Source organism: Pleurodeles waltl, chromosome 1_2, assembly GCF_031143425.1.
Source record: "Pleurodeles waltl isolate 20211129_DDA chromosome 1_2, aPleWal1.hap1.20221129, whole genome shotgun sequence".
In the NCBI taxonomy this organism is placed as follows: domain Eukaryota; kingdom Metazoa; phylum Chordata; class Amphibia; order Caudata; family Salamandridae; genus Pleurodeles; species Pleurodeles waltl.
The window spans coordinates 335203445-335224585 of record NC_090437.1 but is presented as its reverse complement, the minus strand read 5'-3'; positions in this window follow the sequence as shown (position 1 = coordinate 335224585).

The following is a 21141-nucleotide window of genomic DNA, read 5'->3' as shown; positions in this document are numbered from 1 at the left end:
CAACGCAATATGCAAGCAACAGGCATAGATCGGAATTTTTGCAGGATGTAGAGAGAATGTGCTTGATAGTTTTGCAAATTCAGTGACTATCATCTCATTGATGGTGGCTCTTGTATCTAGCAAGAAAGGGAATTTTATGTTTGCAATATCGGCACACTATGCTAGTTCTGTGAGATCATCATCCTCAGAGGCTATTACAGGTGGGGAATATCTTTGCAGCTAAGGGCAGTGTGTGTTCTGACCGTGCAATACAATTGCTGACTGAACCTCTTTCCTTTGTTATTTCTCATTCAGACTGTGTGTAGGCTTTTGTCAAATGTCAGCATCTTTCCTTCTTGCAGAGACTCTGGTTTTCACAGGAAAATTGAATTTATCTGGAGTGGACCAGCTCGCTGAAAAAGTCATTTTCTGCTACATGCTTTGCATAGTTCTTAACTTGCTGGTGCGTCTCAAACAAGAGTAAGGCTCTATCCCCTGCGAGGACCGTCCTTACCTACCATAGCTGCGGATGTGCATTAGCCTTTTTCAAGATAGAGACAATCACAAAACTGTCAAGGGTGAACTTAGGCAAAGTTGGCTGTGTGTGCAATGGTATGAATATCTTGAAGATTGGTGCTGCGGCTGTAAAACTGGAAAATTTGCATCCAGGTGTGAGCGGTGACCTTAACACCTCCTTACTACTGTGTATGTTGAATTCACAATCCTTCACCGCGCCTCCAGCCTGGTTAAGAAAGAGCCTCTCGTTTCTTCAGATCTCTCTCTGGCCGAGTGGAACATGTAGCAGTCATAAGTAACATTCTTCTTCGGCTGAAAATATTTCAACAAGCTGTCATTCAGACCTGCCTGTGCGTCAGTGTCAGCTGAAGGAAGCTGAAAGTAGTTCTTAGTGTCAGAGCCAGATTGGTGACAGCATCCCAGAATGGTTTTGCCCCTGTTGGACACATTCAGTGAGGTTAGCTTGAGTTCTATGAGACAGTGATTACAAGACTCAAGACTGGACATACCCAGTTCACCAGGGCATCTGACTTAAAAAAAAAAAGTATTGAGTGGAATGCCTAATCTCAGCCACGTCCCAGTGCATTGTGTTTTGCTAACTATGGCAATATGAATAGGGAACAGCCATATGCAAATTTATCTTGGTCCTGCTGCAACAGAAACAGCCAGTCCCTAACTGGCAAATCAAGTTTCCTCCAGTGGGGCACAAAAGCAACCCTAGGCTGGTTTTGACTCCTGACGTGTGAGCAAAAGTTTCAGCAAGTGGTCTCCCCTTGAGCCTCTTCAGATGGCTTCACTACTGCAGGGTGTTTGGGATAATGTGGTCAGTGCCCTCTTTGGACCAGTTGCTACTGGCAAATACTTCATGGTTATCAGGGGAGAGGATGTAGAGCAGCGGTCAGAGCGACCGCCTCGGGAGCTGGTGATATGGATTTCAGCCTTGGCCTCGAAGGCAACATCCTGTGATCTTGGGCAAAATCACTAAATTTTCCCGTGCCCAGGGATAGCGCTTTGAGACTCTCACGGGTGATAAGCTGCACTATATAAATCTACCTTTCATTTCGTAATCAATAAATACTCCCGTCGGCCCTTATGAACACATTGATAGATGATGTAATTGGAGCTCTTGATAAAGTATTCTCCACGTATGGAATAACAGAGACGGTAAAATTCGAGAGTGGCCCTCCTTTCAATGATAGTGCTTTTCTCCGTACACAGGTTTTCATCACAGAAGATTCTAGTGTTGTGGCTTCAGGCCAATTACATTGTTTTCATGGCCACGCTAAAGAAAGGCGAGCAAGCCACAAAACTTACCAGAAGGCCCGTTTCCGGGCTCCCCTATGAAATGCTGAGGCACCATCTAGACACTTCTCACGGAGCCACTGGCAAGTCTCCTGCTCAACTCTTCTTTATGAGGAAAATAATAACCCACGTTTCACAAGATACTATGCCTAAACCATTATCTTAGGATGAAATGTAACGTGTGGATCAACAGAAGGAAACAAAGACGAAAACATATGCTGACAACCGGAGCTCATATACTCTACATTTGGCAAGGAAATCTTGTACTGATTAGACAGAAAGATTCTGACAAGGACGATTCATCTTTAGCTGTGGACCCATACTTCATAAGTGACAAGGTAACTGGCCCTCAGGATTTGAGGTCATGCTGTGGCAACAGCTTGCCCTCCTGATGTCAAATCGTTTCTTCATCTGATCTTGAAATCAATTGGCTGGCTTGAAGGTTCCCTGTTGTAACTTGGTCGTGGCAATTTCTTTTCTCCCCACCTTTTTTTAGGTGTTTTCCATGCGTACGTTTCTGTGAAAGAAGGTGATGATTTATTTCGGTCTTCTCTATGGAGAATGCAAAGCCCTTTGCTGGATGGTGAAGGACTACATACATGTTTTACTCTGCAGGATGGAGGATGTTAATTCCACATTTTAGGAACAGACCCCTCATGATTACACCAAATGCCAGCATATTCACAATCTTAAATAGCTATTAAATATGAAGTCGTCTGAAGTAAAAAAAAAACTGCTTATGTGTTCATACTACAGGAAAAGTTAACTTTCCTTGGCATTACCTTTGTTCCTTTTCCGCTAAGGAGCAGACAGTTCTGGAAACTACACTAACTTTTACTTAACCAGAAAATTATTTATTTAGAATTTTAGGTCACACATACATTTTATGCAACACAACAATAGAGATTATATAAATCATACACTATTTTAAATATTTAGTTATGACATTATACTTTTAATACACATGATATTTTTAAAAATGTCTATGCTGTTGTGTTTCATGAAAGGTCCACGTGTCTGTCAGGTCATTTGGTTTCCTGGGGCTTTTGTCTTACGTTTCTCAATGAGGTGACTTGTTATTGGCTGGTATAACAGGCGTGCCATTGGCGACTCTTGTCCATTTGTAGCTGGCCTGCACGTTTTCTTGGTGGCGGTATCGCTCCTCCTGGTCCTGTGAGTGTGGTTCCTCCAGCCGCTGCCTTCCTGGATGTTGAATGATGATCCCCCTGGTGATCTACTTTATGTCACTATTGTTGTTAGCTTGGTGCCTTGTCGTCTTCTGTAAAACCTGTCACTGTCATCCTTATAGGGGGTGGATTCATGCCCCCCAAGTACGGCTTATGGTGACAGTCTTCTGTTGCCAATCAGTTGATGGTTCACTGAATAAGGCTTACATTACTGTGTGGTATTTTCAAACCAGTATTCCCCCAAGGACCGTAAGAGGTGCAGGACTAATAGGCGGCTGCTAAAGGGTGTAAGCTGTAGCCAGTGCTTGCCAGAGCCTCATAATATATGGAGTGAGATGAGAGACAAAGTACTAGGGCTCTTATCACTTACCATTTCCCACATGATCGCCATCATCTACGGCCTAGGCAGTCACTAGCCTTTCCCTCTGCAGTATTAGCCACCATCACATGTGACTCAGTAGTCTCGATCACCCATATCCTAGAGGTTCCCTCCTGAGCACCACACCTGCCAACACTGTTTACCTGCTCTGTTTCGCCCAACACAAGCAGCAGAACCTGTGCCTTTCTGATCATGCTGGCCTGTGTCTCCCACCTAAGTTGCATCCTGGCCCATCTCTGGTGGGTCAAGCCAGCTTCCTGCCAGCTCATCTGCCCCTTTTTCAGATATGACATGGGTATCCCCACGTAACTGCCACGGCATCTCCCAGACCTGTTTGATATTCTGCATTTTTAGCCCATGGTGACAGCTGCAAGGCTGGCATTATTTCTGATGCCACAGCCTGGCCCATGTCTTGCCATCCTGGTCATTCCCCGGCTAGCATTCACAGTCGCAGCCTGGCTCACCTGTTTTCAGCCTGGCCTATTTCCCCAGGGTTCCTATGCCTGGTCTGTGTTGACCTCCCAAGTAAGGCAGCTGTAAGATCCTGTGATGCGCTTGGCATTGTGAGGGTTACACAGCGGACCGATTTTGGTCATGGTGGCAACTTTGGATGTTAATTCTGGAGTACTTGTGGTCCTGTTATGTACATGTCCTCCATAGAAGCCAGACTGCTAGCATGGTGGCCTTGTTTGTTCATGGGGGTCTTCCTGGTAGCATGGTCCTTCCAGCTCCCCTGACACTACTGCTAGGCGCTATATTAGAGCATGCAGTATAGTGCCACTGCTGCCTCTGCCCCCTGGTTTCTGCTTGCCAATTCCGGTCTCCCCACCTCCCCTGAGCTCTTCCTGCTTTTTCTTCCCCTGCACAGGCCCCTGCCTCTTGCCTTCTTTCCCGCTCCGCTGCCCCCCACACCGCGTGCCTCCCACTCCAGGACCTACTTGATAGCAGTTGCTGCATGAATCTATTGAGCAAGCTCCTCCGGCTCCCCTTACACTACTGCTAGGCGCTGTATTGGCTCCTGCTGTATAGTTCCACTGCTGCCTCTGACCTCTGGTTTCTGCTTGCCACTTCAGGGCCCCCACCTCCCCTGTGCTCTTCCTGCTTTTTCTGCGCCCACTTAGGCCCCTGCGTCTTGCTGTTTTTTCCCGCTCCGCTCCTCACCCCACCCCACCCCACCCCACCCCCTGCACCTCTCCCACTCCAGGACCTACTCAATGATGGTCGCTGCGTGACCCCACTGAGCAGGCCCTTCCAACTCACCTGACACTACTACTAGGCGCTATATTAGTACCTGCAGTATAGTGCCACTGCTGTGCTGCCCCCTGGTTTCTGCTTGCCAATTTAGGCCCTCCACTTCCCGGGCTCTTCCCGCTTTTCTGCCACTGCTCAGGCCCCCTTGTGTCACGCTGTTTTTCCAGCTTGCTCCCTCCCACTCTCCCACACCCTTCCCATTCCATGACCTACTTAATGGCAGTTGCTGCGCGACCCCATTGAGCAGGCCCGTTCAGTTTCCCTGAGATTACTGCTAGGTGCTAATATAGCACCTGCAGTATAGTGCCACTGCTGCCTATGCTCCCTGGTATCTGCTTGCCAATTCAGTCCCCCCACCTCCCCTGCGCTCTTCCTGCTTTTTCTGCCCCCATTCAGGCCTCTCGCTTCGCTCTCCCCTCATCCCTGCCCATCCCACTCCAGGAACTACTGAATGGTGGTCGCTGGGCGACCCCATTGAGTAGGCCCCTCCAGCTCTCCTGACACTATTAATGGCTGATATATTAGTGCCTGCAGTATAGTGCCACTGCTGCCTCTGCCCCCTGGTTTCTGCTTGCCAATTCGGCCCTCCCGCCTCCTTGGTAGCGTGGCATTAGCAGTCAGGCTTATCTCAGAAGCAATGTGTAAAACATTTGCACATAACACATAGCAATACAGTGAAAACACTACCAAAGGACACCACACCAGTTCGAAAAATAGCCAATATTTATCTGTGTAAAACAAGACCAAAGCAAGAAAGATCCAACATACAGTAATAAAGATATGAATTTTGCAAGAATTAACTTAAACATACAGTTCCTCAAAGTCAATAGCTCTGTCTGAGGCTATCACAATGTCGTGAGCAACAAATCCAACAGTTTGGGCCGGCCGCGGCATCATGGGCCAGCTACGTCGTCTGGAAGACCTGCAAACAGTACCTTGGAAATGCGTGGTGTTGTAATCCTCCTGATGAGATCCGGAGTGTGGCGTCGCAGGCGTCGGTTCTGGAGGTCGGTGCGGGGGGTCAACTGGCCCTTAAAGTCACACGCTTTGTAGATCGAACTCTGGGCTGATGACGAAGTCAGGAGTGCTGGCGGGGATCAGGCGGGGCTGTGGTGCGAAGCGGGACGATGTGACTTGCGGTGCTCACAGGTCACGGTGCAGGCAGTGCTCAGTGATAGACTCCTGTGGCATCAGTGAGACCAGGGCTGCGATGTGAAGCAGGCAGTGTGGTGTCTCCAGGTCACGGTGCAGGCAGCTTTGTCATCGTTGCTGAAGGGCTGTCGTTGGTAGGCCCAAGCGGCGGTGCCGCACCCACCGGACGGGAGTGCAGACAGGGGCGTCTGTTGATGAACTAGAGTCAGTGGCGCTGGCTCTGTGGACCGGGGCTGCGGTGCGGGATGGTGCTTCCTGTGCTTCAGGAGCGGTGTCCACAGGCCACGGTGCAGGCAGCGGTGTCGTGTCAGCGTGGAACGCGTCTTTGAGGATGTCAAGGCTGTGGTGTGGGCAAGGCGATGCAGAGGGCAGGCCTACAGGTCAAAGTGCAAGCCGCGGTTCTGTGATGGTGTCAGTGAGAGCAGAGTTGCGGCGCGACGTGGGGCACGGCTCCATGTGGCGTCATCAGGTTATGGTGCAAGCAGTGGCGACAGTGACGCCGTCACAGTGGTTTTTCTTCTACTGCAACACAAAACACACAGTTCCCAGTGCTGTAGGCAGATGAAGCTGAAGTCTTTGATGTCCCTGAGATTTCCAACAGGAGGCAAGCTCTACTTTAACCCCTTGGAGAAACTTCACAAGCAGGATACACAGCAAAGTCCAGTGTTTGTCCTCTTTAAGGCAGAAGCAGCAACTACGGGCCAACCCAACAAAGCACACATAGCAAAGGGGCAGCACTTCTCCTCCAGGTCTTCAGCTCTTTTCCTCTTGATCCAGAAGTGTTCTACAATTCTGGGGTTTTGGGTCCACTACTTATACCCCTTTCTGCCTTTGAAGTAGGCAAAATTCCAAGGAAAGTCTTTATTGTTCACAAGATCCTGCCTTGCTCAGGCCTTGCCCCAGACACATTCTAGGGGTCGGAGACTGCATAGTGTGAGGACAGGCACAGCCATTTCAGGTGTCAGTTTCAGCTCTTCCCTCCCCACTGTAGCACAGGAGACTCATCAGGATATGCAAGCTATACCCCAGCTCCCTTTTTGTCACTGTCTAGAGGGAATTCACAACAGCCTAACTGTCAGTCTGACCCAGATGTGGCATACACAAGCAGGCAGAGGCACAGAATGGTTAAGGAAGAAAATGCCCACTTTCTAAAAGTGGCATTTTCAAACTGACAATCTAAAAAACAACTTTACCAAGTCATGTATTTTTAAATTGTGAGTTCAGAGACCGCAAACTCCACATCTCCATCTGCTCCCAATGGGAAACTACACTTAAAATATATTGAGAGAGAGAAAGACAGACTTTGCAACAGTGAAAAACAAATTTGGCAGTATTTCACTGTCAGGACATGTAAATACATCAGTATAGAGCCTACCTTTAACATAGACTGCACCATGCCCATTGGGCTACCTAGGGCCTACCTTAGGGGTGCCTTACATGTACAAAAAGGGAAGATTTGGGTATGGCAAGTAGGTACACTTGCCAGGTTGAATTGGCAGCTTACAATTGCACACACAGACACTACAGTGGCAGGTCTGAGACATGTTCACAGGGCTATTCATGTGGGTGGCACAATCAGTGCTGCAGGCCCACTAGTAGCATTTGATTTACAGGCCCTGAGCAACTTGTGTGTGCTTTACTACGGACTTACCAGTAAATCAAATATGCCACTTATAGATAAACCAATCTCTAATACAATTTACATAGGGAGCACTTGCACTTTAGCATTGATCTGCAGTGGTAAAGTGCTCAGAGACAATAAACCAGCAAAATCAAATCGGAAAAAATAGGAGGAAGGAGGCAAAAAGTTAATTACACTGTAAAAAGGGCCATTTCCAACACAACCCCTTTCCAGCCTGAAGCCAGGTTGGACAATCAATACTTTGCTGGACTTCCCTGCTTAGGGCAATTGAATCTGGACAGTGGCCCATCACTCCAGGGGCTCTTGCCAGTTCTATGCCTTTCTTTTCCAAAAGCTGGCCACCCTCGGCCCCCCACCACCCCCACCCACCCCCACTAAACAGGCATGCAACCTCAGGATTATCCTGGATACCCAACTGACCATGAAGCAACAGATCAACGCTGTTTCATCTGCCTGCTTCCAAATCCTTCGCAAGATCGTCGGATGGATCCCCATATCTACCAAGAAGACAGTCACTCAGGTCCTCATCTCCAGCCAACTCGACTACAGAAACGCACTCTAATCCAGAACTACACAACAGATCTTGAACCACCTCCATACTATCCAGAACGTGGCAGCAAAACTCGTCCTCGACCTCCTCAAAAGAACCAACATCACTCCCCACCTCAGGGCCTTCTACTGGTTCCCCGTCCAGCAAAGATGCCTCTTCAATCTCCTCATGCACGCATACAGGGCCCTCCATAAAGCCTGACCCACCTACATCAACAACTGCCTCACTTTCCACTGACTGACAGAGAACTCCGCTCAGCCTCCCTCGCACAGGCTCACATCCCTTGCATCTGCCGTGAACGCTTCGGAGGTCACCCCTCCCACCTCGCGGCCAGGTCCTGGAATGACCTCCCCCTCCCCCTTCACCTTCACACCTTCCCTTCCCTGAAGGACTTCAGAAAGTAGCTCAAGACTTGGCTCTTCGACAACCATCACCAAGGCCTGCAGCATCCCTCCAGCACCTGGAGACCTCCCAGGGTGACAATTTTGCGCTCTTGAAGACCCCCTTGATTGATAGATTGATAGTGGTCTTGCTGGGTGGGGACTAGTTCAGATGGAGGATTGTGTAGTGTCCATGGCCAGAGTGGCAGGGCCACTATGGTCTGTCATACTGATTGGTTATATTTAATGGGATATTGGGAGACAGGATCCTGCAGGGGGAGGAAGAGCCCTGGTCTGGCGATACTTGAGTCAGGGAAGCGAGGTACATAGAGATTTCAGCACCTTGTTCTCAGATGGCACTGAGGCCTCTCTGAATCTCTCTTGCTTGCCTTTTCATCTCCACTCTCTGGCCCAGCTGTTTGTGCTTTGTTAAGAGTAAGACAGTAGTATATATGGGACCCCTTACACTAATGTAGCTGACAACCATAGTGAAACATGGCCCTCACCCTCCGAGTTATTGCCAGGAATGTGTCCGACAGTCTGACAGTATCCTACGTCCAAGTGCCTAGGAGCAGGACGCAACACAGTGAGGGGGTGGACTGTACCCAGTCCTCTAAGAGGACTCAGAAGACCTTCAGCTACCTGCTCTGACAGTGGGGGACGGCACTGCTCTGCCACTGCCCAAACAGTGCCTGCACGGACTGGTGTGAATATAAGCCTAGCATTCCTTGCATTTTTTTGGATCCACACTTTGCAAGATGCAAGCCTGTAAGGTAGAGGTTCTTATGGTTAAGGGAAATTGCTCAATGTTACAGTCAGCGGGGTGTAGGAGGCTGGCTCTCTACATAGTGTACAAAAATGCTGTGCACTGTGCAGAGAGTCCAAGCACACTCACCTTGGTTTACAGAGGTAAAAAGCAGACCACCTAATGCTCTAATTTTTATCGTAGCTTGGTTGGACAGTTAGGCCAATCTTGGAGAAGTGCTAAGCATTTGCTGTACTCACAGCATCAATAACTGTGGACACACACTCGAAAGCATAACTTGAGACAAATTTACAAAAATACTTCAGATTTTTATAACATTTTTAAGACCGGGATCATTAAAATCAGGTAAGTACTTTTTAAGTTATGATTTTTCAAAGTTTAGCAAAAATAGTATTTTTGTGTGTAATTAAGCACCATAGAAATCAATGGGAGAAAACTTTAAAAATGCATTTAAAATCAGGCAATGTCTCCTTTTGTTTTTAGGTCAAAGTCATCGAGATTACCTGTGGAACAGCTGGGGAAGTTCGGGCGGCTCCTGGTTCCAGCGGGAGCAGCTGCTGAAAAGTCCTTGGAGCCGGTGAAGGAATACTGCGGAGGACCAGTTAGAAAAGCAATGCACAGGCGGACTTCAATTGGAGTGTAGAGGTCACAAGGGGTGGGGGACCCTAAGAACACAGCTGGTTTTCCGGTGCAGGGCCCAGGGAGGCCGGGTGCAGAGTAGATAGGTAAGCCAAGGGCTGTGCGCAAAGGTGCCTTGGAACTAGGAGGCAGGTCTCTTTGAGGGTGGATTGCAGGTCAGCAGAGCCACTCTGGGAGGTGGTTCTTATGTGTCCTGAAGTCCCTCGACTGGAGCTTGCTTCTGGTCCTTAGAGAGTCCAGAGTGGACTTTTCCTCTCGATGTCCGATGTTGAGGGTCCAGTACCCTGGGCTATTGAGCGCTTCATCCACTGGAGGTCACAGTGCCACCAAACTTGGCACACTTGTAGGATTTGTCCTCCGGGTCTAGCGGGTGGAATTTGGTCCAGCTGCTTTGTCTGATTCCTTGGTCAGTGGCCGGACAGTTAACTGGACTTCACTGGTCTTTGCTTCTTTGTTGCAGGGAGTGATGCCTTCACTCTGGAGGGAGATCTTTGGTGAAATGAAAAATCCGATTTGACCATGAAACAGATCTGTACACGTGTATAACAAATGGGACACTGCCCAATTCATAGTTCACAGGGCCCACATGGCCACAGGGCACAGTCCAAGGCCCCACTTGAATCCTGCACCAATCCGGAAAGAACACTGCAGGGGCATCAGTTGTCAAATAGGCAAGCACCTAAGGGGGAGGAGAGGGACCTCAGCCGGATGCGGGAACAAGGCCACTGGTTCTGGACGGGGTAACATGCCCATTGCTCTTTGTCCTGGGGAGTGCAAGGCCACAGTCTCTCAAATGGGTGTCTTGCCCACTGGTTCTGAGGGCGCAACATGCATTGTGCTTTGCCCTGGGGAGTGCAAGGCCACAGTCTCTTGAAGTGGGTGTCTTGCCCACTGGTTCTGGAGGGGGCAACATACCCTGTGCTTTGTCCTGGGGAGTGCAAGGCCACAGTCTCTCAAGTGGGTGTCTTGCCCACTGGTTCTGGAGGGGGCAACATGCCCTGTGCTTTGTCTTGGGGAGTGAAAGGCCACAGTCTCTCGCAGTGGGTGTCTTGCCCACTGATTCTGGAGGAAGCAACATACCCTGTGCTTTGTCCTGGGGAGTGCAAGGCCACAGTCTCTCAAAGTGGGTGTCTTGCCCACTGGTTCTGGAGGGGGCAACATGCCCTGTGCTTTGTCCTGGGGAGTGCAAGGTCACAGTCTCTCAAGTGGGTGTCTTGCCCACTGGTTCTGGTGGGGGCAGGCCGCACAGCAGCCCTGGAGGCTGGACTGCATGGCGTCCGCTGGCAGTGATGGCTGCACTGTGGTGGTGGTTGTGGGAGGCTCCTGCTCAGCTCCTACACCCTCCAATGGCTGCACTGTGGTGGTGGTTGTGGGAGGCTCCTGCTCAGCCCCTGCACACTCCGATGGCTGCACTGTGGTGGTGGTTGTGGGAGGCTCCTGCTCAGCCCTGGCACCCTCTGATGTCTGCACAACCACAGCTGGCGGTGGGGGCCCTGTGACAGCTGCTGGTGGTAGCGGTGTTTGACTGTCAGCTTCCCCTGGCGTAGATTGCCTCTTTTCCTCCTGCTCATGGGTTGGTGATCCCTTACCCTTCCTGGAACTGGTGGATGGGCTCTTCCCCCCTCTGCCTGGTGGTGCAGGCTCCTTCCCCTTCTTAGCAGCTGGTACAGGCTCCTTCCCCTTCTTTGAAGCTGGTGCAGGCTCCTTCCCCTTCTTTGCAGCTGCTGCAGGCTCCTTCCCCTTCTTTGCTTTGCTGCTAGTGCAGGATCCTTCCCCTTCTTTGCAGCTGGTGCATGCTCCTTCCCCTTCCTAGCAGCTGGGGCAGGCTCCTTCCCCTTCTTTGCAGCTGCTGCAGGCTCCTTCCCCTTCAGTATTGTTGGCCTGGAATCCTTTCCACCACGAGTAGGTGGTGCTACCACTGGGCCCGTGGACTGTTTGGCTGAGGTGCTTGGCTGGGTCCTTGCTACCCTGCCCATACGTGCAGGACAGTGGGGGGATGTAGGGAAGAGGTCAATCTGGGAAAAGAAAAGCTTTTTAGGGACGTTGTGGTGGGAAGAGGGAGGAGTAATGGGAGTGGAGGATGAGGGAGTGGTTGTTGGAGGTGTTTGTCTGCTGGATTTGGGTGCAGGTGCATGGGCTGTATGCTGTTGTAAGGTGGATGGCTGTTGGGTGTCTGAGTGCTTGCGTTTGTGTACTTTAGGAGGGGGGAGACAGACAGGGTGGGAGAGGACACAGGGGACGTGTGCATGGATGTTGTGGAGGTGTCTGCCAGCGAGGTGTGTGTTCTGCTTGGTGTGGTGATGATGCTGGTAGTGGATATTGATATAGTGCATGCAGGTGTGAGTGTAGATGCAACTGGGTGGGAGGTGGAGGAGGAAGAGGGGGAGACAGTGGAGATAGTGGATGTTGTCTTGTCTGCAACTGAATGGTGTTTGTGTGAGTGCTTGTGGGATGAAGTGTGGTGCTTGTGTTTGCCTGTGACACTCTTGGGTGTTGTCTTGTGTGCATGCTCGTCTGGCTGTGTGCTTGGGATGGGTCGGGGTTGAGGAGAATGTGACTAGGAAGTGGAAGTTGGAGGGGGGATGGTTGAAACAAGGACAATGGTTGCCATCAGAGAGGAGGCCAGAGCCTGAATCGATCTCTGTTGGGCAGCCAATCCACCGTGAATGCCATCCAGGAATGCATTTGATTGCTGCATCTGGGCTGCCATCCCCTGGATGGCATTCACAATGGTTGTTTGCCCTACAGAGATGGATCTCAGGAGGTCAATAGCCTCCTCACTCAGGGCAGCAGGGCTCACTGGGGCAGGGCCTGAGGTACCTGGGGTGAAGGAGATACCCACCCTCCTGGGTGAGCGGGCACGGGCAACTCACTGAGGGGCTACTGGGAGATCAGTGCTGGTACGGGGGTGGCAGCTGTACCAGCAGCTGGGGTGGTCACAGAGGTGTCCCCCACCACCAGGGAGCTCCCATCGGAGGAAGTATCAGAGTCTGTTTTGTCCCCTCCAATCTCCACCGTGGTGCTCCCCTCGCCCTCCGTCCCACTGGTGCCCTCAGCGTCGGTGAACTTTGCCTCCAGGGTCCTGTGGGATGCAGCTCCCTCTGTCACCGTTGCCTCTGTTCTTCCGCCAAATTATGCTAATGCACATAAGGACAGGAAGATAAAACAAGAAAGGGAGAGAGAGAGACAAAGGATACACTGGGTCAATGACTACACCAACACCACCGTTGGCGTACACAGCACCATCATACACAGGGAACAGGCCTACACACTATGCATGGCACTACCAGTGAAATGGCTAGTCACCAAGGAATGAGGAGGGGCACACACCACCAACTGCAGCATACCTGGGCCCCACGCAACCCTGCCCAGCAGTGAATAATAACAAGCTAGGTAAGCAATATTTCACATTCAAACCCTTAGCCACCAGAGGACCTACACTGCTATGTTTGGCCTGGCCTAGGGGCACCCACTGACACACAACCACCACCCGGATACCACTCGACCAGCCGCAAGTTGTAATGAGAGCCACTGTACTCACACCCTTGTGGCTGCTGTGATGCACTCAAGCGCACATTGAGCTTAGGGTAGGCCACTGCCAGTATGCGGGCCATCGGGGGGGGTCAGGGTTCGATGGGCACCCCTTCCTCGTTGGGAGGCCATCCCCAGCTGGGCCTCCGAGGTTCCTTGCCCAGCGTCTTAGGTCCTCCCACCGCTTCCAAAAGTGGGTGCTCCGCCTGCCATAGACTCCCAGGGTCCGCACCACCTTGGCGATGGCACGCCATATTCCCTTCTTTTGATGGGCGCTGACCTGCAGAGGCAATACAGACAGGAGTACACCATTAGACAAACTGTCCAGCCTGTCACACAAATGGCCCACTATGCCCGTTTGCATCACCAGTGGCACACACATATCCCAGCGCACAACATGTACACCGCCAAGAGGACATCCACCCACTCCCTTACACAAGGCCTTCACACACTCCAAGCTTTCATGCCACTTGCATTGTGCACAAGGTGTACTCACCTGTTGGTCTGGAGGCCCATACAGCAGTCTGTACTGGGGTAGGACCCCATCCACCAGTTGCTCCAACTCCTCAGAAATGAAGACTGGGGCCCTTTCCCCTGTCACACGGGCCATGGTAGGTTCCAGTAACAGGTCACAGCAGCACATGCAGTGTAGGTCCTCTCCTATGGAAGGTCAGGAAACAAGTGAGGAATCTGATAGAAAATGGCGGTCACGTCCGTGGCGGTGCATACTGTCACCGCAGTGGTGAATACTGTCACCACCGGCATAAATCACCATTGGCCACTGTACCCCATAGGGCCCAATATTAACCAATGAGGAATTGCACAGCGGTTCACAACCGCCTACCGCCACGGCGCACAACGTCAGCGTCATTACCTCACTTCCACCTGTCTCTACACACAGGAAAGGTGGTCGCCATTTCAGGGGGGTGAACAGGCCTATCGATTATTGCTGCATCACAGGATCAATAGGTACATACTTCACAAATTACATTGTCCCATAACATGATTGCACACTGTGGACTGCCGTTGTGGCTCCATTGTTTGGTTTGTGACAGCCTACTCACTCTTGTGTCCCTTAGATACCTACCGCTGCAGATGAATAGGAGATGGAGAGATACCCCTGTGTACAGACCCCTGGTGGACTTGGCTACACTGGAGGACAGGCACATAATACTCACCTATAGACTGGACAGGGCCACAATCACAGGGCTGTGTGCCCAATTGGAGCCTGACCTGATATCTGCTATCCATCACCCCACTGGGATCCCCACTCTTGTGCAAGTGCTATCAGTTCTCCAGAACAGGTGTTCAGGAATCGTAAGAGTTTCCACTCCATGAATGTGCAGATGGTGTGCTTGGCGGACCAGTACATCTCCCACGTCAATGCTAAGTATTCAGGGTCGTGCATGATGCCTTTATCCTGAGGAATAGCAGCATCCCAAATGTGATGCCCCAACTACAGAGGCACCGGGTGTGGCTAATAGGTGAGCCCTGGTTCCCACCCAGAATATGTTTGTGTATGGGTATGGTGTGGGCCATGTAGGATAGTGTGTGGCTAAATGTTGTCCCTCAATAATTGCAGGTGACTCTGGTTACCCAAACCCATCATGGCTTCTGACCCCCGTGAGGAATGCCAGGACAAGGGCAGAAGAACGTTACAATGAGGCACATGGGTGAACCAGAAGGATAACTGAGAGAACCTTTGGCCTCCTGAAGGCTAGGTTTTGGTACCTCCATCTAATGGGTGGATCCCTGTGCTACTCACCCAAGAAGGTCTGACAGATAGTGGTGGCATGCTGCATGTTGCACAACCTTCCCTCAGACAACATGTCCCTTCTCTGCAGGAGATGCCCCTGTGGCAGCAGTGGACCATGTGGACAGTGAGGATGAGGAGGCAGAGGATCACGAGGACAACAGAACATCTGTGATTCATCAGTACTTCCAATGACACACAGGTAAGACAGTGTAACTTTACATTTCAAGGACTTTGGTTGTATTCTGTGTGGTATTGGCATGCTGGTAATTCCCAATTCAATGCCCACTTACTGTTCCCTCTGGATATTCATTTTGCAGATGTTGGTGATATGACAAATATTCCTGGTGTGATCACTACAGCCAGCTACAGGTCATTAAATCCATGCTCATTCTATGTACAGTTCATTTTCAATGGTTGTACCTGTTTCAAACAATACATATTTAATATGCATGACATATTTGAAATCGATTTTTGTCAAATAGTGTTTATTGAAGTGCTAACATATAGGGGGAAAGTGCAATGGGATGGAGTGATGATGGAGGAAAGTCCAGGGTATTGTTCCAGTCTGTTTGTAGCACAGGTGCATTGTCCAAGGGGACATAGGAAGGGGAGCAATGGCAGTTCAAGGTGGACAGGGTGACTGAGTGGGACACAAGGGGGACAAACAGGAGAGTCTCATTTCCTGGCAGGGGTCTTGACAAGTGTCTCTGGCTTCTGTCTGGATCGCTATGGTGTTGGCCATATAGGATAGTGTGTGGCTAAATGTTGTCCCCCAATATTTGCAGGCGACTCTGGTTACCCAAACCTATCATGGCTGCTGACTCCTGTGAGGAATGCCAGGACAAGGGCAGAAGAACTTTATAATGAGGCACATGGGCGAACCAGAAGGACCATTGAAAGGACCTTTGGCCTGCTGAAGGCCAGATTCAGTTGCCTCCATCTAACAGGTGGATCACTGTGCTACTCACCCAAGAAGGTCTGCCAGATAGTGGTGGCATGCTGCATGCTGCATGTTGCACAACCTGTCCCTCAGACGCCATGTACCTTTTCTGCAGGAGGAGGAGACTTGAGAAACCCCTATGGCAGCAGTGAACCCTGAGGACAGTGCGGATGAGGATGAGGATGTGGACAACAGAACATCTGTGATACGTCAGTACTTCCAATGACACACAGGTGAGACAGTGCAACTGTACATGTCTACAACTATTGATGTATTATGTGTCAGCATTGCCATGCTGGCATATCACACTTCTTTGCCCACTAACTGTTACCTCTGGATATTAATTTTGCGGATGTTGGTGATATGACACATTCTCCTGGTGTGATCACAACAGCCAGCTACAGGTCAGTAATTCTATGCTCATTCTATGTACAGTTCATTTGCAAAGGTTGTAACTGTTTCAATTAATACAAATATGCAAAACATGAAATACTAGTAGTTGATTTTTATCCAAGGGTGTTTATTGTAGTGCTAAAATACAGAGGGGAAGTGCAATGGAATGGGGTGATGATGGAGGAAAGTCCAGGGTATTGTTCCAGTCTGTTTGTAGCACAGGTGCATTGTCCAAGTGGACATAGGAAGGGGAGCAATGGCAATTCAAGGTGGACAAGGTGACTGAGTGGGCACAAGGGGGACAATCAGGAGAGTCTCATTTCCTGGTGGTGGTCTTGGCAAGTGTCTGGCTTCTGTCTGGGTTGCAGGGAACGTTTGCTGGGTGGTTCACCTTCTGCACAGGGAGGGGTGCTGGTGGCCTGTTGGTCCTGTGGAGGGGCCTTCTGGCCACTAGCGGCAGCAGAAGTGGAGGGCTGTTCAGATGACTGGCTAGTGGCAGGGGCCCGCTGGTGTGAGACTGCCTCCCTCATAATGTTGGCCATGCCTGCCAGCACCCCTGCTATGGAGATCAGGGCGTTGTTGATGGCCTGCAAGTCCTCCCTGATCCCCTGGCACTGTCTCTTCTGCAGCCACCTGTTCTCTTGCACGTTGTCCAGGATCTGGCCCATCGTGTCCTGGGAATGGTGGTAGGCTCCTAGGATCTCTGAGAGTGCCTCCTGAAGAGTCAGTTCCCTGGGCCTGTCCTCCCCCTGGCGCACAGCACTCCTCCCAGTTTCCCTGTTGGCCTGTCCCTCTGTCCCCTGAACCGTGTGCCCACTGACAGTGACCCAGGTCACTGATTGTCTTGGGTGTGAGGTGTGGACTGGGGTCCCTGTACAGGTGGGCACACTGCTGCTTGACATGTCCTGGGGATAGAGGTGTGGGTACGCTGGGAGGGTGCTGTGGTGTTGGTTCCTGATGGGGGAGGCTCTGAGGAGGTCTGTGACTGGGCTTGGGTGACCGACTGTCCAGTGGTCCCTGATGGGCCATTTAGATCATCCAGATCCAGAAGTCTAGAGTTACTATCATCACTGTGGGCCTCTTCTGTTGGGGGACTGGATAGTGGTGGCACCTCCTTTCCGGTGGCATTGGCGGAGGTAGCTGTGGGGATGTAAATGATATATTATGCTTCAGGTGTCTGACATTGTACTTCTGTAGCTTCCCCTCAATGGTTGTTGTTCCCATACCAGCTTTTGCTTGTGTATGTTGGTGTATTGTGGTTATGTTAGTTTCCCTATGCTGTGCATGCTTTGGGGATGAGTGTCCTTGCAGGGCTGGGAGGGCTGTCCATGCATTGGTACAGCATGCAGGCCTTGGCATTGGGATTAGTGTGATGTGATGGTGGAGGGTGAGGGATGGAGTGGAGTGATGGGAGTGAGGGTGAGGATGTGTGATGGCATGCAGGTATGGGGGGTGATATTGTGAACAGTTTACTTACCAGTGTCCAGTCCTTCTCCAACTCCAGCCAGACCCTCAGGATGCAGTATTGCCTGTACCTGCTCCTCTCATGCCATGAGTTGTGAGGGAGGAGGTGGGGGTCCACCGCCAGTCCTCTGTATGGCGAGCTGGTGTCTTGCTGCAATGGAACGTACCTTCCTCCGTAGGTTGTTCCACCTCTTCCTGATGTTGTCCCTTGTTCTTAGGTGCTGTCCCACGGCATTGACCCTGTCCACCATTCTCTGCAATAGCTTCATCTTCCTTGCTATTGATATCTGCTGCACCTGTACTCCAAAGAGCTGAGGCTCTACCCTGACGATTTCCTCCACCATGACCCTTAACTCCTCCTCAGTGAAACGGGGGTGCCTTTGTGGTGCCATGGGTGTTATGTGATGTGTGTTGGGTAATGTGTTGGGGGTGTAATGTGGAGTGCATGGGGGTGTCTGGGTGTGAGTGGTGTGTGTGTCTATTTGTATATTGCGCTCTTCTTCTCCGTCTCGTAGTGGGAATAGTTGTTAGAAAAGGGATATGGGTAATGTGGGTGTGTGTTTTATAGTGGTGTGGGTATGGTGTGTGTATGACTGTCAGGTGTGTGTTGTTTGAATTGTCCAATGTAGTGTTGTTTTGTATGTGGGTGTCCTTTCTGTGTGTGTCGGTATGTACCGCCAATGGTTTACCGCCGTTGAATATCCACAGTGGTGATTCGTGTGTAATAATGTGATGGGCGTTGTTCTGTTGGTGTAACGGTGTGGGTTTTGGGACTGCCACTTTTGCACTGACCTTGGTCTATTAGATTTGTGTAAGTGGCTGTATTCTGTCAGATTGGTGTGTGTGTGTCATAATATGGTGAACGAATGTTCGCCAGCACAGTGGTAAGTTGGCGGCCGTCAGCACGGTGGTAAGTTGGTGGCCGTCAGCACGTCGGTAAGCGGCACTTACCGCCAATGTCATAATGAGGGCCCATGTCTTTACAAAATTCAAAATATGTGTATAGCCACCAAAAATTCTCTGTAATATTTTTTATTGCCAAGTTTCACCCAAATGCCCCTCTTGAGGTTGGATACAATGCAATCACAAATGTTGTTGGAAAGTATAATTCACTCTGATTAAAACAACATCTCCCCACTTACAGAGAAGGATCTTTGACCTTCCAAAAGATTTGTAGCTCAGAAGACAAACGTTTTTCACAAGATTATTCTCAAATGCTATACACACTTTTGAATTAACTCATTCTTAACTAAGGTCTCTCATCATCTTTCTTTAGTAACTTTTCTCTCACAAAGTTCTATCTCATCAGTGACCAAAGCTACTACACACTCTTCTCTGAGCTCTAGTTAACCCTGTTTAAGAGAGACCTCAGTTAGTCTAAATAAGCAATCCATTGCAATATTTTATGTTCCTGGGATGTATTTTACTTCAAAGTTGTATTCATAGAGAAATTCTAACCAACCTTTTCTTGTGCATTGGTATTGGGCTTTGTGGCAAGGCTTTGTGGTTGGTTTTAATGGTGAAAGTTCTTCCGTACAAATTATGTTTAATAACTGAACAACAAGTAAGCCCCTCCTCTCTTTCAATAGTAGAATATTGTCTTTGGGCAGTAACCAATGATCTTGAAGCAAACAAAATACATTTAGTTTCCTGTGCCAAAGACCATCTGGTACAAAATGTGGACTATGGGAGTACAGAGAGAAGAGAGATTGTTAAATGCCTGTGAATGTTTAAGATCCCATGAAAATGTAACTACTTTTTAAAGTAAATTTCTGAGGTGTGCCACCCGTGAAGCAAAATTCTCCAGAAATCTAGAGTAGAACTCATAAACCCAAACAGGATTGTAACAGGTCTTTGTTGGCTGGCACTTTCGTGTCCTCAGTGAATTCCAGATTGTTCAGTGGAATAATCTAGATATTCCACTTCCTGAGTCAAGCATCTACATTTTTTCCACTTGAACAGCCAGGTCACTTGCTTGTAAAATCCTGAGAACTTGAGCTAACCAGAAATCCTGAACTTCCACTTTGTAAACAAATAGTAAGACTAGGATGTGGCGTAATGGCCAGAGCTGCCGACTTTGGCACTTGGGATCCAGGTTTGAGTCTCGGTATCAGCTCAACATCCTGTGATTCTGGAAGAATCACTTAAATCTCCCCGTGCCTATCAACAACGCCTAGATCTCTTCACGGGTGATTAGATGTGTGACACAAATCCAAGTATTATTATTATTATCCTGGAAGACTATTACTTTTTCCAGGTTTCAAAATAATATCAACAATAGCTTTTGAAAAACAGAAACAGCTGATGCCAGCCCAAAAGGCATGTGAGTATAATGCAATGCCCTATTGAAGTGCTAAATGTGGTTCAGTGCTAACAAGATTCCACTAGCTAGCTGGATTAAAGCTCCAGTGAATTTGAAAGGTTAGCTCCTTCCAAAATAGCATGTTGTTTTGAATTATGGGTAAAGGGAGATAAATTATCTTGACCTGCTTATTGAGAGATCTTAGATCAACACAAAGGGGGTTATTCCAACTTTGGAGGAGGTGTTAATCCGTCCCAAAAGTGACAGAAAAGTGACGGATTTACCACCAGCCGTATTACGAGTCCATTATATCCTATGGAACTCGTAATACGGCTGGTGGTATATCCGTCACTTTACCGTCACTTTTGGGACGGATTAACACTCCTCCAAAGTTGGAATAACCCCCAAAGTGTCATGGACCCTATTTTTGTTTTAACTATAACTGTAGTAGCAACCCACTCACTTGAATTCACAGGCTCAACCATACTTCTTCCTGTAATTCCTTAGTAAACAACATAACTCATCTCTTGCACTTAAGGGAGCATCTCTCAATTTATTTTTTATGAGGAAAGCATTATCTTTCAACCCAATTTTGTGACTGAACACTTTAACGCTTCCTAATTCTGTATGAAACATAGACTTATACTGTACAATTACATCCTCAATACCTCTCATGATTGACATACAATAGCCAGGAAGATCAGCAGCAGGACCAAATACTATCTCCAAGTTCCCATGATGCCACCATCCAAGAACATGTTGCCCATCCTCCTCAGCATAAATTTTCTCCAAAATAGTATGAGACTCAAAAGAGAAGGAGGCAACAAAAAACCTAGAATGTAAATGGGATTTTCCTGAAACCGAGCACTTTGATGTCAATAGTCACAAGTTTTCTTTCTCTCCATTGTGTTTTGTAAAAATGAATTAGAAATGTGAGCCAGAGACAACAAGCCTCATTGTAAATACTCCGCAAACTACAGTGTTACAATTGGATGGTTTACATGGCTCAGAA